This window comes from Prunus dulcis, chromosome 7, assembly GCF_902201215.1.
Source record: "Prunus dulcis chromosome 7, ALMONDv2, whole genome shotgun sequence".
NCBI classification, from domain to species: domain Eukaryota; kingdom Viridiplantae; phylum Streptophyta; class Magnoliopsida; order Rosales; family Rosaceae; genus Prunus; species Prunus dulcis.
In genome coordinates this window covers 4,270,741-4,292,966 of record NC_047656.1, presented here as the reverse complement: position 1 = coordinate 4,292,966, position 22,226 = coordinate 4,270,741, and the positions used below count along the sequence as shown (strand labels likewise).

The following is a 22,226-nucleotide window of genomic DNA, read 5'->3' as shown; positions in this document are numbered from 1 at the left end:
ATTGCTTTTTGAGTCCCGAGGCACATCTACATGGTTCCAAAGATGAGAAAAGCTTTTGTGGGCAAAGTTATGATAATTTTGGAAGATGAATTTCAAACCCACCATAGCAGTACCCCACCCCCCCGGTTGCATTGAATCAGTTGTCAGTTATAAAATACCCCACGAGTATCGGGGACACCCGAACCTTGCGGTGCGAGGATTGCGATTCGGGTAGAAGTGGTATCTCCGAGGCCTGCGAGGATTGCAGCTCGCGTAGACTTGGTGTCTCCGAAGCCTGCAAGGATGGAATTGATGGATCAGGAATGGGGGGGAGGTGGAGAGAATTTCAGTTTTTAGATATTCTTAAACTAAAATAAAGGAAGTTCAGTGCATGGCATATTTATATTCAGTATATGATTGATACGAGTATTTGGAAGAACTACGTGTGGCTTGATCCCTTGTTGAGGATACGTAGGCAACCTAGAATTCTAGGTGCAGCCACGAGATCAAGTGATAATAGAAAAGCTATTTAGTTAAGTCAATTTGAACCATGTTAACGTACTTATGTTGTTTTAAAGGTTTGGATCAATTTCAGTTGGCAGAACAATTTATTTAAGTTTAAGAGGCCCGATGTAATGATAAGGTTGCAAAGTTTGTTTCATGCCTTGAGATTCTGAAGTTTATATGTTTATTATTTCAAGAGTTATATTAGAAACTGAAGACTTTCTTTATGCTCGAAAACTTGTTAAGGTTGTTAGACGTTGGTTAAGAAGTTCCAATATTGAGGAAAGTTTATAAATTCTTTATTATCATCCTCACTTGTGAGCCTTATATGATATTACTTACGTTATGTGGTGATTATGGTATATATGTCAGCCCCGTTTATTTGTACATGTCTTGTTTTGCTTAGCCTGTCGTGAACATATCATGTTAGTGTCCTTGAACTTTGATATGTGATGTATGTAAGTTAGTCCAGTTAAGTTATTATGAAATCTAACTCTGTTCAGGGGATGTTCTGAGAAATTGAATTGAATATTGTTAGCAGAATGATTTATTCGATTTATTGAGGTTTGAGGCCAGAATGATATGATGCTTGATTTTTGGATATAATTCAATACATGATGGCAATTGGGTTATATATAAACATATATTCTTGTTACAGGTGGAAATTTTTTACAAATGTTCAATTTACAAGGGAGACTCTGCTGAATTTTCGGCAGTAGTCAAACTTGAATTTCATTAGATTTTGTTTAGAAGGGCAATTTGGTCATTTGTGTCTGGCACCCGCCAAGTGTCGGACACGCACAGGATTTGGCTCGGATTCTAAAGTGGAATTTGGGTCGGGTCATGTCAAAATTTAGGAATAACCACAAAAGGAACAGTCAACAAAAAGCAACAACCAAATAGATATTTTTACCTCTTCTTTTGTGTACTTTTTCATTGGAACAGAACCTGTGGTATGCACAATTCTGGATTTCGCCCTAACGCTATTTCTCAATGCGGACATCCAATCGGAATATCGCAATTTAATATGTTGTTCGAATGCCTCCCTCATCTCTTCTTCTGAGCATGTGTGTGTATATCCTGTTCCATTAAAGCGATCATACAGTAAATCAATTTAAGTTGATGGAAATGTTTTAAATGTTGGCCATGCTCCATCGATAGCCTGATAAAAAAGCACTCCTATAGTTCGCACAGCTCCAGTGGTTATAATCCTGAAAATTTAAACCAAATTTAAATAAATAAATAAAAATGAATCTACACAAGAAATGGCTAACTTTGCAAACCTTATACCTTACCTTCCTTTACATATTACAATTAGAGTGCCATTTCCATATTTACCCTTAGCCTTCCCGCTACCTTTTTTGATTCCAACAGTTGAACCTAATAAAAAAAAGTACGGATATTTAAAGTACTGAGTAACTTCTACTACAACCAATTTTGCAGTAAGTTTATCAATGAGAAAATCAATGAAAAATGTGATAAGAATAACATAAAGAAAAGAATAAGCAAGTGCAATGTTAATGTATATCATGTATGGCTTTTCAAGTGTCGTGCCTGTTGCAAATCAGTAACTATGAGAAGGAGGTGGAGGAGATGAAAAACATGACAAGACAAGAATTTGTGGCAGCCATTAGAAGGTAGGTAAATGAGACAGATCAGATATCCCCTAAGCAAAATTTTCAGAGAATCTTTTATTTACTTATTTATATAATCGGTCTTAACTATGCTTTTCACTTAATTAAATTTTCAAGAAAAGTAGTGGCTTTCATAGGGAAGCATCCATGTATCGTGGAGTTACAAGGTACAAAAAAACTAGCTATAGCTAGCTAAGCATGCTTTGTCTCTTTGTCTTTCTTGCAGCAATAAAATTCCGAGGCCTAAATGCCGTGACCAACTTCGACATGAGATGGTACGACATGAAGAGGATTTTAGAGATCAACACCTTTAAAGATGAGGGTTTATATATTTTAAACCTTATATATATATAATTACCTTCCCATCATTTGATGGTTCAGTTTCATGAGGCATGTCTTCCATTTCATTATCATGTGATGGCTCAATGGGGTCATCATGTTGGTCTAAGGAAGGTCTAGATGACTGAGGATGTGTAATGTCGGATGCTCTATTCTGATTCTCTCGCTTTCTTGCCCTGGCTACAATTTATAATAGAGCAAAAAATTAAAAATTAATTGAGAATTAATCATATAATTGAAATATATATATATATATATGCTAAAGAATTAAAATTCAAAATAAATCATACATGTTTCTTGCATTTCATTATCATGTGATGACTCATTGGAAATATGGCGATATAAGGAGACTCTAGATGACTGAGATTGTGCAATGCCGAATGCTCTATCTTGACTCCTTCCCTTTCTTGCCACGGCTATCATTTGTAAGAGAAATACAAACACAAAACATAAATTTAAAATTTAAAACTCATATAATAGAAATACAACTATAAAAAAATAATAGAAACAAGAATTTAATCGGTAATAACACGCAAATAACTCATACATGTTTGATTTGTCTCTTGCATTTCACGATCATGTGATGCTCTATTATTGCTCTTTTTCTTTTTTGCCATGGCTGCCATTTATAATCACAAAAGAACCCATGTCATAATTAAAAACAAACATAAATTAGAAATAATACTTAAAAAAAATCCATCTAAAAAGAAAAAAGAATAACAAAATTCAGATGAAATAGCAGCCATAAAACCAAAGTCCTTTAAGAGAAATAGCCGTTTAAAACTTCTTGCGTACAAGGAGATCTAAAGGTCTGTGTCAACTCTACAATCAAACCAATCAAACCCACAACATGTCCGTATCACCATACATGGGTACTGATTTCCATGAGTTGAAGATCTAAAGAATGGGTACTGATTTCCATGCTAAAGGTATGCTAATACCCAGTACCCATTTTTCTATATCAATACCCATTTTTCTATATCTATAACAACCTTTAAAGATGCTAAATATCTATAACAACCTAGACATGAGCCGGTACGACGTGAAGCATGAGTTGATGTATAGGTACTGATTTCTATAATAATACATGTTAGCATGGGTACTGATTTCTATATCACTATAACAATAATGTAGTAGGTACCTGTAAGGCTTCTTTGATATTGCTGCAGAGAAGACGTATGGAGGATTTTTTCAATTTTGTGGCTGCTGTTGAAAACTGATAACTGTTAGGGTTAGCAAAAAACCTAAATTAAAAAAGAGGCTTGAGCGGCAAAACAAATAATTAATTTTAGCTTTCCCCCACTTTTTTTGGGCAAGCGGGAGTTTAATTGCTGATTTGTTTAATGTATTGTGGTTAAATTAATTAATTAATCTAAGAAAATAAAACAAAGGGCTTTTTTTTGGGATTTTGTTTTCCAAACGAAAAAGCTTAAGCCACAGCAGGTTCATTTCTTGTATATACAATAGTCAATGGAGATTTGCCATATATATATATATATATAATCTGTTACAAAGGGCTGTAGTCAAGCTTAAGCCACAAAGGACATATAATCTGCTATATATATATATATATATGTATACCAGAAGGGGTCTAGAACTAGGAAGAGATAGAACAAAGGCATAGATATGTATAGAGGCTCAGATAATAAAACAGGCAGAGCTTATGCATGAATGAAATTAATGAATAAATGAAAATACTCAAAATAAGCATTGATAACTTGAAAATATTATTGATAACTTTGATAACTATAAGATATGTAAACTTACAGACAAATAGCTCCAAACAAGCGTTCTTCATAATATTGTTTTCCTAAAGAACATTTGAAACTGAGAAACTATAAGTGTAAATTACATTCTAAAGATAACTGAGGCCGAAGCCTTCTTAAATAAACAAATAAAAGTAGACTATGGCAACTTCGGATGCTCTGGAAGGTGACTGTAGAAGCACGGGAAAATCTGACTAAAGAAGCACGGGCTATCAAACTGTTGAAGCACGAGTCTAAGATTCCAAATGCTTTTACCTTCGGGGCTCATGATGACTTTGGAAACTTTAATCTTTGCCCAAATCAAATGGACTGAAGTCATAAGGGTCTTGACTGTCTGGGGGATAATCACTCTACCGCATTTTCTCAATTTTTGTCATGTTTCTTTTGCCTTAAAAGTTGGACTTGACATCTTGGAATGTAACTAGAGGTTTCTCATTATGATGTGTGGGCTCTTTTGGGAGCATTTTGTCAATTTTTGTTTCTATCTTATCTAATTGTTTTCCTATGACAACTAGACTTTGATTGGTGTAATTATTTTGCTCAACTACCATTTTATTATCTAGATCAGGGATTTTGAAGGGACTTGCTACTAACTTTGTTTTCTTGTGGTTAATAATTATTGTTTCTACAAGGGGGCGACTGGCAAAAATCTCAGTTTGATCTGTCTTTTCCCATTTTTCTTGGGTTAAAGTTTTTAACTCATTGGGCATATGTCGGCTTTCTACGAAATCGAGATAAAAAATTTCGACTTCAGCAGTTTGCATATAATCTTTCCATTCATTAAAGATTTGTTGTCTTTTGACTTTGTCAAGGATGACTTTGTGATAATTATCTCTTCTAGTTTGATTCTCAGGAGCATGCAGATGGCTATCTAGGTTTTTCCAATTGATCCTAAATATTTTATTAAGTGTTCTTAATTGATTATCAACTTGAAATTTTTTAACAACGAAATCGGATTGAGTGGGTGATTCAGAGGACTCAGATTTATTGTCTTCTTGGACTGGGGCTTTTCCATAGACTGGATGGGTAACTTGGGATGTTTTTCTTAAGGATTCTAATTTTAAATCAATTAAGGCTTTTTCTAACTCTAGGTCTCGTTCTAGAGTAGAAGAAGAGGCTGCAAAGGAATGTTTGCAGGAACATGCCGTTGGGATTGACCAAGTGTGGGTAATTGTTCTAACTGGACTGTTGACTTTTGTGGAGGTTGGTTACCAAAATTAGTTTTGACTGTACCATCTAAGTATTGCTGTATATAGTCTAAATTGTTTAGACTGCATTGGATGGGAACCGGCTGACTCTCAGCTGTTAGCGTCCAATCAACAAGAAGGGAAACATCTGACCATTTAATTGAGTGGGGAACTCTTACAGTAGCATCGGGTGTATGACTCTGAATTAACAAGGTTTGATTTTTTGGGCTTTCACTCAAGGCTTGGAAATTCATATTAGTGCCTGTGACTTTGTAATAGATTCGGTAGACTAAGGCTAAGGGTTGGGTACCTGGCAGAACTTCATAACCATTAGTTTTCATATTTAATCTAAGGATTTTTAATATATGGGGGTCACTCAAACTTACAGTGAAATCAGGATAACAATCAAAATGTACCGGACCATTAGCAAGGCTTGACTCAACAATTCCTAGCGTACTGTCGCTAAAATGAGTGAATCTAGCATCATGAAAACAGAGAAGGATAGAAGCTTTTAATCCTAATCTGGTTAATGGCTTAACTGCAACCTGGACTAAAACAATGTGAAGGAAATTGTTTCCATCATTTTTATGTTTTCTAATTGACTCAAGATTAAGCAACTAGCATGTCTCATGTTCTTGACTCAAAGCATAAATTTGTTCAACTGTTTTTACATGGGTGGTTGTATTAAAACTAGAAAGTGACCATTTTTTCTTATAAATATTTTGACTAGGGATTTTAGGTATATTCCAATCTCGAAAATCTAGTTCATTATTAGACTCATACTCTAGTTGTTCTTCATTAACTATCTCTGGGACTTTACCAATACTGACTCTAGAGCTGCTAGAATTAAAAGAGTTGGTTTTAAATAAGCGACTCATTTTTTCTCAAGGTACTGGGGTTGGAATTCTAAGGAAGAAAGTAAACAGGAACTTCTAAGACTGACTTCTAGATGAAACAGGATACCTAATAAATCTCTCGCCCTCCGCTCATGCGACAACCGCTCAGGCCTCCCTAGGACTTACTATTTGGACACCAAGAGAGAGAAGGACCGGTAAACTGAAAGACCAGAAGTAGTGGAAGAAGAAATTGAAAACTTATAACTTAGAAAACCTAAACCAGCCACTTGGGTTGGATGAGCTACAGACTTAGACTGACTCTTTGACACTTACGGCTCTGATACTAGAAGGGGTCTAGAACTCGGAAGAGATAGAACGAAGGCACAGATATGTATAGAGGCTCAGATAATAAAACAGGCGGAGCTTATGCATGAATGAAATTAATGAATAAATGAAAATACTCAAAAAAAGCATTGATAACTTGAAAATATTATTGATAACTTTGATAACTATGAGATATGTAAACTTACAGAAAAATAGCTCCAAACTAGTGTTCTTCATAATATTGTTTTGCTAAAGAACATTTGAAATTGAGAAACTATAAGTGTAAATTACATTCTGAAGATAACTGAGGCCGAAGCCTTCTTAAATAAACAAATAAAAGTAGACTGTGGCAACTTCGGATGCTCTAGATGGTGACTGTAGAAGCACACGAAAGCTTTTTGCTTTTACTAAGTGCTATAACTATTACTTTCTCAGGGAATCTGACTAAAGGAGCACGGGCTATCAAACTGTTGAAACACAGGTCCAAGATTCCAAATGCTTTTACCTTCGGAGCTCATGATGACTTTGGCAACTTCAATCTTTGCCCAAATCAAACGGACTGAAGTCATAAGGGTCTTGACTGTCTAGGGGATAATCACTCCAACGCATTTTGGGGATTGGAGTCTTCTGACTGGATGGCATTCTTGGTTGACTAGTAGATGACTGAGATTTTGAGGAAGAATCACTATCATCTTCTTCATTCATTTGGGAGGCTTGTAACATTAGTTGGCGAGCAATTTCCTGCAATTCATATTTAGATTTTCCCTCGATTGAGAGAGAAGAATGGGAAGTAGCAGGAGTTGAGTTTTTGTCTGACTGAGGATTCCTGATTGGAGGAAAGTCCGTATAGACATAATATGCAATTCTTTCTATTTTGAATTTATCCCACCATTTAATTGAAAATTAGCGAGATAGGACTCTGGTTTCCCAATTGACTTGGTAGGACCATTTTAGGATCTAGAGGACTTTGTACTTAGCAATAAAATGGAGTAAATCAGGGAAGAATAACTCAGATTCTTTAAACTTATTTTTATTAGTAAAATAATTGATTAAATCTTTCATTTGGGGGAAGGAGATCAATGACTGGACCATGTTTTTCCCACCAGTGGAGGAACCAGTAGGGAAAAGGACTCTTGAATTTGCTGTCAAAATTAAGGAACCATGAGTGACTAAAATCAACTGTTTGGTGAAGTAAGATGGAATACCAGGCTTTGATGTAATCATAGTAATTGTATTGAAGTTCTGACTGAAGAACTTTTAGATCATAAGGATGATTGCTCCATTGATCTTCACTGATGATTTGATGGATGTAAAGGGAATGGTAAAGGATTACAAGTGGATTATCTCGGTCTTTGATTGGTTTAATTGTGATGGATTGGGTCTCATGGAGGATATCTCTGTAAAACTTTAGGTTCTTAAAAGGTGCTGGGGGAATGAAATGGCTATTAGGTAGGAAGTATGACTTGGCGATAGTGACTGGGTTGGAGATAGCATTGTATTTGGACTCAATCATGAAGAGGAGACTAGTACTCGTGATCATGTAAGGGGATGACTTTTGATAGGAGACAACTTGGGGGTAGACTGGGTGATATCCTAGAAAGGATCATGACTGAATATTAATGCAAACTGGAAGCTGGGACGAATTTGGCCCAGACTGGCGAATCTATTGCTCATTTGAATTGGAGAACATCCCCGGTAGGGGATAATCTGTGATGGTGACTCTGTTTTGGATGGATTCATGGATGAGGGGAGTACTCTATGTGACTGGGGTTGACTGTATTGACTGGATTGACTGGCTTGTTCTTTTTGCTTATCTTTTTCTTTTCTTCTGTCTGTCATTGTTTGCCCTGGAGAAATTCTCTAGTAAGGAAATCAGGAACATAATTCTCACTTCCTCTCAAATATTCAATATCAAAATCAAATATACTCAAAATAGCTTGCCATCGTGCAACTATTTGTTTGGATGCAATATTTTGAACATTTTTTTCTAATACATAATATGATAGATAATATCTCCTTTTTAATGGTACTATAATTATTTTGGGACTGTGACCAAGTACCAGAATGGAATCGAATGATTTGCTCAGATTGACTAGAATTGACTCTTTGTTTGAGAATACCTCCGTAACCAATGTTAGAGGCGTCAGTTTCAGTATGCATAGATGACCAAGGAGGGGGATTACTCTGAAGACGATCAAATAAAGGCTTACATTGTTTTCTCAAGTTTCTGTAGAAATCAGAAACATAATATAGAGACCCTAGAAATCTCTGGAGTTGACTTTTGTCTAGGATTTGATCAGGAAACTTATCAGCAAACTGGATGACACGATCTATTGGACTAATCTGTGACTGGCAGATATTAAACCCAAGGAATCGCACATTAGTTTGGAATAACTTAATTTTCTTAGCAGAAACAACTAATCCATTTTGTTTGACTATCTGTAAGAATTTATGCAAATGCTTCTAATGTTGTTCTATCGATTGAGAAAAGATGAGAACATCATCAATATAGACTATGGAAAAATGACTAAATGAATTAAAAATCTCATTTATTATATTTTGAAACTCATTGGGTGCATTCTTAAGACCAAAAAGCATAACATTCCACTTATAATGACCAAATGGGGTAACAAAAGCAGTTTTGTATCTATCAGACTCAGGAATTTGGATTTGCCAAAAACCACTCTTCATAAACTTAGAAAGGATGACTGACTTTTCTAACTACTAATTAAGTCTCTTATATTAGGAATAGGGTATTTGATCCATTCTAAATCTGTATTAAGGGGTTTGTAATTAATAACTAATCTTGGGGCTCCGCGTTCTAATTCAGCATTTTTCTGGACATAGAAAGCAAGGCAGGAGCAGGGTGACTTACTCTTACGAATTATTCCTTTCTCAAGTAATTCTAAAATTTCAATTTTACAAAATTTAATTAATTCTTGGCTCATTTGAATTGGTCTAGCTTTAGTGGGGATATTCTTTTCACTAAAGGATTTGACATAAGGCAGACTGACAACATGTGGTTTCCTATGCCAGAAAGTATTGGGTAACTCAGAACAAACTTCTTGTTTTAACTTTTCTTCAAATTGGCGAATTTGTGACCGTAGAGACTTATGACTAAGGCATTGTTCAATTATTTTGGATTTGACTTCATTTTGAAGGAAATTCAATTGTTTATCTTTATTTTGAATTATTTTGACTGTGTTAGTAATTGCATTTTTCTGTAAAGCCTTTAAATTGTATAACTCTGGTTTGCTCATGAACTCAAATTTGACCTTTTCTCCTAAATGGGTAGAAATGACTCCATCGTATTCTACTTGAAAATGATATAAAAGGGCAATAAAGGGTAACCCTAGGATGACTTCATCAATAATATTCTTTACTAAGAAAATGAAGTTTTAAAGCAAATGTTATTTTGACAGATATGGGCTTTAGGAATCTCATAATTCAATTGGAGTGACTTTCCTGAGGCTGTGCTTAAAGACTCTTTTGACTTTTTTGTAATATTTAGTAGGAATTAGACCCTCTTGGATGCAATTAAGATCGGCTCCTGAATCAAAAAGGACAACTGTGTTTAACTCAAAGTTTTTAACAAATATAGTGACTTTAGCATACCATTTTCTAAAATTTACTTGTCTAATTAAGTTGACGACATTGTCTTGATTGGAGGGTTCATCATTTGAATTTGTGGACTCAGAAATTCCTTTTTCTAATAAGTTAACTAAATCTTGTTTTATCTCATAATTTTCACTTTGTAATTTTTGACTTATTTTTTTAACTCTATTATTTCATTTTTTACTATTTTTACTCCTAGTTGTAAATCTTGTAAAGTAACTTCTTTCTTTCTATTAAATTTTCCAAGGTTGTGTTCAAACTTATCTTTTGGAAGGTAGATTGTTTCGATTCTTCTTGACTGACGATTTTCCTTAATTTCTTTAAGTACTCGGATTTCAACTCTGGGTTTTCAACTTTACTTATTAAATCGATCAATAATTCTTCTTGTTCTTCTTGTTTGGTAAGGACATTAATTGATTTAGACTTTCAACAATTATCTTGACAGCCAAATTGAATTTGAGGGGAACTAGTTTGGGAATCTGAGGAACTAGACTCTGGTGACTCAGTGTTACTAACCATGGTTTCATTTTCACTGGATTCAGAATTTCTTAATTCTAAGACTTTAATTAGTTTATCTCTATCTTCGTCCGTGATTTTTAATTGTTTGATTGTGTCTTTAACTTTACACTCATTAGTATAGTGACCAAACTTTTGATACTTATAACATTTCACTTTTCCCTTGTCGGTACTTTTCTTAAAGCGACTATTCTTATCTTTTCCGTGATTCTTTTTCTATTTTTTCTTAGGGGAAAATCTCTTTTTACTGTAAACTCATTATCAATATTATTATGTTGGAATGACTGTCTTTTGCGTGAATAATGCTGACGTTTACTAGACTGTCGGTTGTGGTGACTAGACATATTCTTTCTAGACGGGGGAATAGAGCTGAGGCCATACTGTTCACAGAAATTACCTAACTCATACTTAGCAGAATTCTTTTCTGACTGAATTTGTTTACCAATTTTCATATCAACATATATTCTCATACCGACTTGATTAATTGTGCTAATGATACTACCATACGTTAAATTATCCCAATCGGTATGACCTTGTTTATTACTAAGGGTTGTACGGATTTTATGGGCGAATAAATTAGGGAGACCATTAACAAATTTTTCTTTCCAAAAAGACTGGTTACTATCATCTCTGATCATGACTCGGGAAATAAATACATCTTTATACCACCTAAAATCAGATAATTTAGGGCATCTTAAGTTACTAAGCTGATCATGAATTCTAGTAGTAGTGTTACTTGGTGTTCTAATGAAATGTTCGACTATTGTATATAATAAGATGTTGACTCCATCTTCAATGCATTGTCCTATTTGTTCATCAAAAATAGGAAGACCATATTCATTAAGTTTGACTGCATAGATTATTTGTTGCTTAGACTCATTGGTTAAGTATTTATCCCACCAAGAACGAAGAGTTCAGGTGAAACCAGTTTCTAACAAAGGAACAATTTCAGACTATCTGAAACTGTGGTTGGTGATATAACTATTGGCGACCATGGACATATGTTGAAGCTTATTAAGGATTTCTTGCTCAGAAAGACCATCTATATTCCATTCGTATAATTTATCAGAGGAAACTGAAAATTGACTCTGTGAATTTCTTTCTTCATATTGGATATCCGGAGGTTAGGATACCAGTTTTTTATTAGACTAGTGGGGCTAACTCTTAATAAGTCCATAAATATACTCATTTATGTACTCTTTTTACTTAGGTTTTGTAAGAGAATTAGATTTTAAAAGGGCTTATTACTTTACTTTTCTGATTTTTAGCTTTTCCGCGCTCTTAGAAGGTTTTTAAGGAAAAATTAACTTTTTGGAGGAATTTTGGTGCAAGGCTAATTGAAGATGAAAGCTAATATCTTGAAGTTCAATCTGTGATTTTTCTAGAATTTTCCCCCTAGCCAATTGGTACAGTATTACAAGTAAAGTTAGCCCACGTGCAGACATGACAGTTTCGTACATGTTACGTGAATATGAAGAACTGGAAGCCTTCCCAAATTTTTCAAGTTACGTGCTATATATGGTTGGAAAGATAAGACATTTATATTTCTAAAATATATTTTTACTGATTTTTCTAGGAGGCCGAAGATCCCCAAATCATGTGACAATTGGGCTGAGCTGTATTTCCCTATGGAGTTAGGAATTGTGATTTTTACTTTCCTATTTGGATTCCTTGTTTACCAAGACTTCTTGGACGACTTTTCAGTCAATTTTAGGGTTTAGAACTCTGATATAAGTGATATAAAAGACGAGCCAAGGCCTGATACAAAGGATTCACGTCCTAAAGAGATCAACCGTGCAAGAGGAGAAAGCTGCCAACGAGTTCTTTCTTTTCCTTCCTTCTTTTAATTTTCAGTTCTTATGTATTTATTTTTTGAGTTCATCCAAGACCATGAGTAACTAATTTCTTGTTAGTTAGGGCTTAATCTTGAAGCCCTAAACATGATTTCAATTTTATAAACAAGTTTAATGGATTTTTAGTTTCTACAAGCGTGATGATTTCGGTTTCTCTATGTTATGTGAATTCTGATATTTTGTTTCTTTGAGTAGCTAACTTAGAAGCATGTATTGGAATTAAATTGTTGTAGAACATAGGTCAATTGCCATATTGAATGTGTTCTTGTTTGCAACGAATAATTGGGTTAAGAACTAGTTATGAGAAATCGATTCTTGAATTCCTAATAACAAATGCCATGTTTTAGGGTTTTTGTGACACTCATATTCTCTTTGATCTTAATGGATTCTTGATTGTTAATTTGAGTAAATGCCATACTAGATTTCAATTAAGAATACACGTATTGATGTAAATGCCATACACTTTACATACACTTAAGAGAGAATCATACAACTCGAGTCAAATGCCATGATCTTGTTGTGAGTGTCGTCATCATATGCTTGCTAGAAATTGATTATCTATTGTTGTTTATGGATTGATTGATTGTTTGGAGGTGCATAGTAAGTCCTAGCTATTGTTCTTGATTGATTTTAAACCAATTTCTCTTAAACTCTAATTTAAATTCTATTTTGTTTTGTTTTCCTTATTTTGTTTTATTCACAAAATCAAATTAAAACCCCCCTTGGTGTTGGCGTGTGTGTGGAAGTCCTTGTGATTTCAATCTTTATTTTGTTTTCGTGTTTAATTGTGTTTTAGTTTTCATTGTGTGACATTGATAAACTCTCTTTAGATCACAATCTCTGTGGAATCGACCCTTCCTTGCTTACTATACTATCATTTGATTTGTGCACTTGCAAGATTTTAATATTGTTGTTAAAAATTACCAACAACTTTGTTGGTTAATCTTTTTACCTTTGGATTACTTTTTAACTCAAGATTTCTAAACGCATTTTCAATTTTAGAAATATTACTGGTCTCTGTTTCCATGCTAGTGACTGACTCAGAATCAGAGGATTTATCTAGGGGTAACTGAGAGGATCCTAAAACTTTAACACTTGTTTCAATCTTTTCTTTGTCTTTTCTTTTGACTGGTGTTAATTCTTCGAACATTTTCTCAATTTTTGTCATTGTTTCTTTTGTTTTAAAAGTTGGACTTGACTTTAAATCTTGGAATTTAACTAGAGGCTTCTCATTATGATGCTTAAGTGTGGTCTCTTTCGGGAGAATTTTGTCAATTTTTGTTTCTGTCTTATCTAATTGTTTTCCTATGACAACTAGACTTTGGTTGGTGTAATTATTTTGCTCAACTACCATTTTATTATCTGGATCAAGGATTTTGAAAGGACTTGCTACTAACTTTGTTTTCTTGAGGCTAATAATTATTGTTTCTTGTGATTAACCAACAGAGTCAGCCCAACTAGTCTAACAAAAAACTGGTATCCTAGGCCAACACCTCCGGATATCCAACAAGAAGAAAGAAATTCAGAGAGTCAATTTTCAGTTTCCTCTGATATATTGTACGAATGGAATATAGATGGTCTTTCTGAGCAAGAAATCCTTAATAAGCTTCAACATATGTCCATGGTAGCCAATAGTTATATCACAAACCACAGTTTTAGATAGTCTGAAATTGTTCTTTTGTTAGAAACTGGTTTAACTGGAACTCTTCGTTCTTGGTGGGATAAACACTTAACTAGTGAGTCTAAGCAACAAATAATCTATGCAGTCAAACTTAATGAAGATGGTCTTCCTATTTTTGATGAACAAATAGGACAAGGCATTGAAGATGGAGTCAACACCTTATTATATACAATAGTCGAACATTTCATTGGAACACCAAGTAACACTACTGTTAGAATTCATGATCAGCTTAGTAACTTAAGATGCCCTAAATTATCTGATTTTAGGTGGTATAAAGATGTATTTATTTCCCAAGTCATGATCAGAGATGATAGTAACCAGTCTTTTTGGAAAGAAAAATTTGTTAATGGTCTCCCTAATTTATTCGCCCATAAAATTCGAATAACCCTGAGTAATGATAAAGTCATATAGATTGGGATAATTTAACATATGGTAATATCATTTGCACAATTAATCAAGTCGGTATGAGAATATGTGTTGATATAAAAATTGGTAAACAAATTCAGTCAGAAAGGAATTCTGTTAAGTATGAGTTAGGTAATTTCTGTGAACAGTATGGCCTTAGCTCTATTCCCCCTTCTAGAAAGAATATGTCTAGTCACCACAATCGACAGTCTAGCAAACTTCGCCATTATTCACGCAAAAGACAGTCATTCCAACATAATAAGAATGATAATGAGTTTTATAGTAAAAAGAGATTTTCCTCTAAGAAAAAATGGAAAAAGAATCACGGAAAAGATAAGAATAGTCGCTTTAAGAAAAGTACCGACAAGAGAAAAGTGAAATGTAATAAATGTCAAAAGTTTGGTCACTATGCTAATGAGTGTAAAGTTAAAGACACAATCAAACAATTAAAAATCACGGACGAAGATAGAGATAAACTAATTAAAGTCTTAGAATTAAGAAATTCTGAATCCAATGAAAATGAAACTATGGTTAGCAACACTGAGTCACCAGAGTCTAGTTCCTCAAATTCCCAAACTAGTTCCCCTCGAATTCAATTTAGTTGTCAAGATAATTGTTGTAAGTCTAAATCAATTAATGTCCTTACCAAACAGGAAGAACAGGAAGAAGTAGTGATCGATTTAATAAGTAAAGTTGAAAACCCATAGTTGAGATCCGAGTACTTTAAGAAATTAAGGAAAATCACCTGTCAAGAAGAACCGAAACAATCTACCTTCCAAAAGATAAGTCTGAACACAACCTTGGAAAAATTTAATAGAAAGAAAGAAGTTATTTTACAAGATTTACAACTAGAAGTAAAAATAGTAAAAAGGGAAATAATAGAGTTAAAACAAATAAGTCAAAAATTACAAAGTGAAAATTATGAGATAAAACAAGATTTAGTTAACTTATTAGAAAAAGGAATTTCTGAGTCCACACCAGTAAGTTTACAAATGCAGATGATGAACCCTCCAATCAGGACAATGTCGTCAACTTAATTAGACAAGTAAATTTTAGAAAATGGTATGTTGTTTCATCTAGAAGTCAGTCTTAGGAGTTCCTATTTACTTTCTTCCTCAGAATTCCAACCCCAGAACCTTGAGAAAAAATGAGTCGCTTATTTAGAACCAACTCTTTTAATTCTAGCAGCTCTAGAGTCAGTATTGGTAAAGTCCCATGGATAGTTAATGAAGAACAACTAGAGTATGAGTCTAATAATGAACTAGATTTTCGAGATTAGAATATACCTAAAATCCCTAGTCAAAATATTTATAAGAAAAAATGGTCACTTTCTAGTTTTAATACAACCACCCATGTAAAAACAGTTGAACAAGTTTATGCTTTGAGTCAAGAACATGAGACATGTTAGTTACTTAATCTTGAGTCAATTAGAAAACATAAAAATCATGGAAACAATTTCCTTCACATTGGTTTAGTTCAAGTCGCAGTTAAGCTATTAACCACATTAGGATTAAAAACTTGTATCCTTCTTTGTTTACGTCATGCCAGATTCACTAATTTTAGCGACAGTACGCTAGGAATCATTGAGTCAAGCCTTGCTAATGGTCCGATTCATTTTGATTGTTATCCTGATTTCACTGTAAGTCTGAGTGATTCCCATATATTAAAAATCCTTACATTAAATATAAAAACTAATGGTTATGAAGTTCTGCCAAGTACCCAACCCTTAGCCTTAGTCTACATAATCTATTACAAAGTCACAGGCACTAATATGAATTTCCAAGCCTTGAGTAAAAGCCCAAAAAACCAAACATTGTTAATTCAGAGTCATACACCCGATGCTACTGTAAGAGTTCCCCACTCAATTAAATGGTCAGATGTTTCCCTTCCTGTTGATTGGACCCTAACAGCTGAAAGTCAGCCGGTACAGTCAAAATTAATTTTGGTAACCAACCTCCACAAAAGTCAACAGTCCAGTTACAACAATTACCCACACCTGGTCAGTCCCAACGGCATGTTCCTGCAAGACATTCCTTTGCAGTCTCTTCTTCTACTCTAGAACGAGACCTAGAGTTAGAAAAAGCCTTAACTGATTTAAAATTAAAATACATAAGAAAAAAATCCCAAGTTACCCATCCAGTCTATGGAAAAGCCCCAGTCCAAGAAGACAATGAATCTGAGTCTTCTGAATCAGCAACTCAATCCGATTTCGTTGTTAAAAATTTTCAAGTTGATAATCAATTAAGAACACTTAATAAAAAATTTAGGATCAATTGGAAAAACCTAGATAGCCATCTGCATGGTCTCGAGAATCAAACTAGAAGAGATAATTATCACAAAGTCATCCCTGACAAAGTCAAAAGACAACAAATCTTTAATGGATGGAAAGATTATATGCGAACTGCTGAAATTGAAATTTTTTACACTTATATATATATATATATATAATCAGCACCATTAACCAATGCCTCCCTCAAAGGAAAATCCAAAAAAGAGTTAAAAGAGTTAGCTGAACAAATCCTTGCCCAAGTAAAACAGATGAATGAAGAAGATAGTGATGATGCCAGCCCCAAATCCGAGTCTTCTTCCAGTCAACAACCTTGCCACCTTCCTTTTAGCCAAAAGCCAAAGCCCCGATGGTCCGATCATGCCTCGAACTATTCCCCCGACAATCAAGATCCTTATGATTTGAGTGAAGACTAAGCCTTTTTGCAAAGTGGTCGAAAGCAAAGATGCCTAGAGTTAAAGCAAGTTACCCCAGAGTTAAAGCAAAGATGCCAAAGTTAAAGTAGATATAATGCAGATGCCTAGAGTTAAAGCAAAAGATGCACAAGTTAATTTCAAAAGTTATTTTGTCTTCTTTCAGATGCCAAGACTTTAAATAGATGCCCCAAGTCATTTGTGAGAAAAAAGGGTTTTTAAAAATAAGCTTTTCTTTCAAGTTCCGCCTTGTAATTTTCAGTTATCAAAGTTCTTAAGCAAGAGTGTGAGTGATCAGTAGAAGTGTGAGTGTCTTGCGTGGCATTGCTTAATGTAAGTTTTATTTTCATGTTTTCAAAGTTTTATTAAGTCAATAAAATTATCAAGTTAATGTTATGATCCTATTTTCGTTCCTAAGCATTATTTTTAATGATTAATTACATTTTCATTCATGCAACCTGTGCGTTAAGAATTTTATGTATTTACACGTTAGCTAAATTCTACTCTGAGTTATTTCAATTCTGTTTTTCTTGTCTTGGTCTGCTCTGATCTCTTCTGACTTCTGACTCCTGGGTTCTTCCCCTTTCTGGTCCTTGGTTCTTCCCAATTTATTTGCCCACAAAATTAGAACAGTCTTGAGTAATGAATCTGGTCAAATTAATTATGATGAATTAACATATGGCAATATAATTAGCACCATCAACCAAGTTGGAATGAAAATGTGTGTAGATTTAAAAATTAGCAAATCAGTTCAAGCCGATAGGAAAAATGCTAAATATGAATTAGGAAATTTTTGTGAGCAATACGGTCTAGCCCCTGTTCCCCCGTCTAAACAGGTCAAAAGAAGTAATGATCAACACTTTAGTAAAAGTAGATATTATTCCCGTAGAAAACATTCCTTTAAACCAAATGATGAGTTTTATAGTATAAAGAAGTTCAGAACATCACAGATGAAGTCATTTTAGGTTTACCCTTTATTTCATTGCTTTACACTTTCTAGGTAGAATATGATGGAGTTACTTCTAGTCATTTAGGTGAAAAAGTTAAATTTGAATTTCTAACCAAACCAGAGTTACACAGCCTCAAGTCATTATAAAAGTCAGCAGTTTCTAAATCAGTTAAACTAATTCAGAATAAAACAAGAAAAGTTGATTTTCTTAAAAATGAAATTAAGTTCAAACGAGTCGAACAACAGTTAGCCGATAAGTCACTTTAGTCCCAAATAATTATGTTTGAAGAAAAATTAAAAAATGAAGTTTGTTCTGATTTACCTACTGCCTTTTGGCACCGGAAGCAACATGTAGTTACTTTACCTTACGTTAAAACATTTAGTGAAAAGAAGTCTGCTACTCATATCACCCAAGTGGCTGATTTAAAGCATATTTTGTTTTGGCATACATGGGCTTTGGGTAATTCATAATTTAACTTTAAAGCTTTACCGGATGCTGTTCCAAAAACTTCTTTTGACTTTTTGTAAAACTGGGTTGGAACAAGACCTTCCTGAATCAAATAAAGTAATTGTAACTCAAATTCATTAATAAAAATACTAAAGGGAATGGAACATTGTAGCATTTGTTTCTTTGTCCTTAATGGGCCTAATATCTATTGACTGTGTTTCGTAGATGATATCTCTGTAAAATCTGATTGACTTTGAATGATGGCTTGGAAAATAGTGAAGATGAGGAGGGAAGAATTTCTGGGCAATTTTGATTGGGTATATATAAATATATATATATATATATAATACCTATATATTTTTGAATTTAAGATTTGTCGCTATGTTATTGAGAACCAATCAACCAAGAAAGAATGATTAACAAGAAAGGTCAATGGAGTTGGATAAGTTTTACATTTCACTAAGAATTGCTCCTAGACGTCCAATAAGATTTGAAAGATGAACTCATAACAATTGAAATTACAATTAAAATCCTTTTGGTTATTGTTAGAAGAAACACATATTCAATTATAAAACAATAGGATCGAGCTATAATTGATGGTCTTATAGTACGAAAGAGTTTAATTTGAAAATTCGAATACAATCCAAATTCGTTTACATTAGTAATTTCACTTAATCCAAATTAGGCCAATGTAATCCAAATTAAATTCGTTTACATTAGTAATTTCGCTTAATTCTTTCGATATGATGATGAGGGAAATCAAACTTTTTTATATTATTTGATAATTTGATATCTTTATCAATCGGAGAACATGTGATCAAGAGTATTTAAAAAACTAAAAAAACTATTGATGTGCTAAATATGATAATTCAAATCCAAATTCGATATGGTATTGCATTTTAGGCCAATGTAATCCAATCCAATTTGTTTACGATCCAAATTCGAATTAGGCCAATTGAATCCAAATTCATGAAGTCAATAGGATTGTTTTCCATATCACCATGTTAAGGAATTCAATTATTTTTTTTTAAATTTGTGAGGGCATAAATCATTCACCCCCTTGACAAATACATGATAAATATAACCCACAGCTAAAATGTTTGGTCCATCTGTTTAGATTGTTTCCTGCTCGTGCTGGGATTTGTGGGACAATAATTTTCAAAAATGAGTTATGTTAAAAGTCTGTAGATGAAACATTTCATCCATGAAATTGACAGCATGAAGTCGTATTTAAATGAAATAATAAAAGAAGATTTGCAATGATACAAAAAAAAAATTGCTCCCGCTCATTGGAAATAAGATAAATAGAGAAAAGTTGTTAGCCTCACTTTGAATGAACAATTAAGAAAAATTTTGACTTTTTATTTTGGGGTATACATAAAAATTCTGACTTTAAATGATGGAGAATAAATAAATTAAAATTAAAATTTTAAGAGTCAAAAGTTCTTTAACCAATAAAAAAAGCAGAATACAAAATTCTATTTATTGCTACAAATTTGGATATTAGTTTTTTCTTGGATTTTTGGCTGCTTAGTCAGCCCAAAAAAATAGTGGGGTCGAGGAAACATGCCCAAAACTTACCAATATTAGTTTTAGCTTACCCTAACAGTTTACATTGGTATTCAACCTTCAACATCAACAAAAAGAGTAAAAGATAAAAAGACCTCCATAACTTCACACACTGAAACCCTCTCCACAATATTTCCTACAATCCCAAGGGCAAAAGCCGTAGTTCAATGCTGTTACAGAGGCTTTAGAAACTATACGAACTATGAGCATTTTGCATTTGAAGTCTTCGATGGTTCCGTGGCTTAGTCTTTGATCTTCCAGGTGTGTGTAAAAGTTTGAATTCAATCTACTTTTCTAATATAAAAGCATATTTGTCCAGTATTTGATGGTTCAGTGACTGATTTTTTTAGTATGTAATATTGTTTCTTCCAATCTAATCCATGTAAAAAGCTCGCCACTAGCTGTTTGATAAAATGACTGTTACAATGATCCTTGTAAAATTGTTAAGCATGCACTTCAAATGATCCTCTGATAATCCCTTATTTGGCAAACGTAGGATGATAATAACATCAAAACTGTAAAATTATTTGCTATAAAGGTATCTTATTAGAGCTGCAAGATGAGACACAGCTTGTGTTGGATGATATTGGTCCTAGAACAAGTAGTCTTTGTGATATTTATACACATCTGCGTTTGGTGTACATGGCTCATCGGCATTGAAATTTCCTTTTCCGCGGCAAGCTTTTGTCACCTCATTAAAACCTACAAAAATTATTGGATTAGCACTGGAACATATGCTTACTCTAACAGTTTACATTGGTATTCAATTGATTGGTTTCTAGGCTTTGGTGATAATTGGGTTTAGGCTTATTTTCTTCTTCCTTGTTGACTTGCAGGGCAGAGTATTCCTATGGCTTCTTCTTCAATTTACAGTAGAACTATTCTATTTTGGCACTTCTATGACTAAGTAAGAATTTGGTATACGGTATATGCATATCAAGGGTATATAGCCTGCCTATATGGGCCAAGTGCTTTGACAAATTTTATTGCTTTGAAAATATATAGTATATGCATATGCTCTTGTATAGCCTGCCTATATGGGCCAAGTGCTTTGACAATTTCTATTACTTTGGCAATATGGTATATGCATATCTGTTCTTGTAGTACACAACAATATATCATATACATGTAATTGTTAGAGAAAAAAGTTAAGACTTATGGGCAAGAAAGGCCATTATGCTCCCTCTGCTGCTGCTGAGACTTTTGGGTGATATTTTAGAGAATTACATGCTTTTGTGCTTTTTTACATGCCAGTTCCCTAGTATATTGATACAATAATAAATGTGAATTTGATTTTGATGTCTTTGATATAGTTTCAATATCTGAAATTTTGGTCATTTGTTCAATTAATATTATTTGGAACTTATTTACACAGAGAAATGCATGTTGATAAATCTTGGATGCAATCTAGGAGGTCATTAGAAGATTATTTTGCAGGAGTTGAAAGTTTTCTCAATTATGCATACAACCATGTTCAGTCACATGATTCTAAGATCTTTTGTCCTTGCTCTAAATGCAGTAATAGATATAGACATATGAGGTATGAGGTACACAAGCATCGTCTTTATAACGGGATTAAACTAACTTATACTACATGGTATTTGCACGGTAGGGGGAGGATGAGGATAGTGATGAAAGTGATGAAAGTGATAGTGACAATGATGGACATGATGTGGCTAGTATGCAGCAAGACGATGATATGCATGGTTTAATAGAAGAAGGTTATCCATAAGATCCAAATGGAGATGCTCACAAGTTTTACAAATTGTTAGAAGAGGCAGAACAACCATTGTACGCTAGTTGTGAGTCGTATTCTAATTTGCCTTTTGTTGTGAACCTGATGCATATCAAGGGTATTTGTACTATGAACAATAAAGCATTTGGTATGTTGCTAACATTGTTGAAAAATGCATTTCATTTT

The 22,226-nt window shown here is 33.8% G+C and overlaps 1 long non-coding RNA gene across 1 annotated transcript; it reads left to right on the top strand.

The window, feature by feature from the left end:
- The first annotated feature begins 20,382 nt into the window (after positions 1–20,382).
- On the top strand, positions 20,383–22,226 carry LOC117635844. Its single transcript, XR_004586959.1, has 3 exons — positions 20,383–20,566; positions 21,142–21,212; positions 21,918–22,226. It is a non-coding gene; the product is annotated as an uncharacterized LOC117635844 (long non-coding RNA).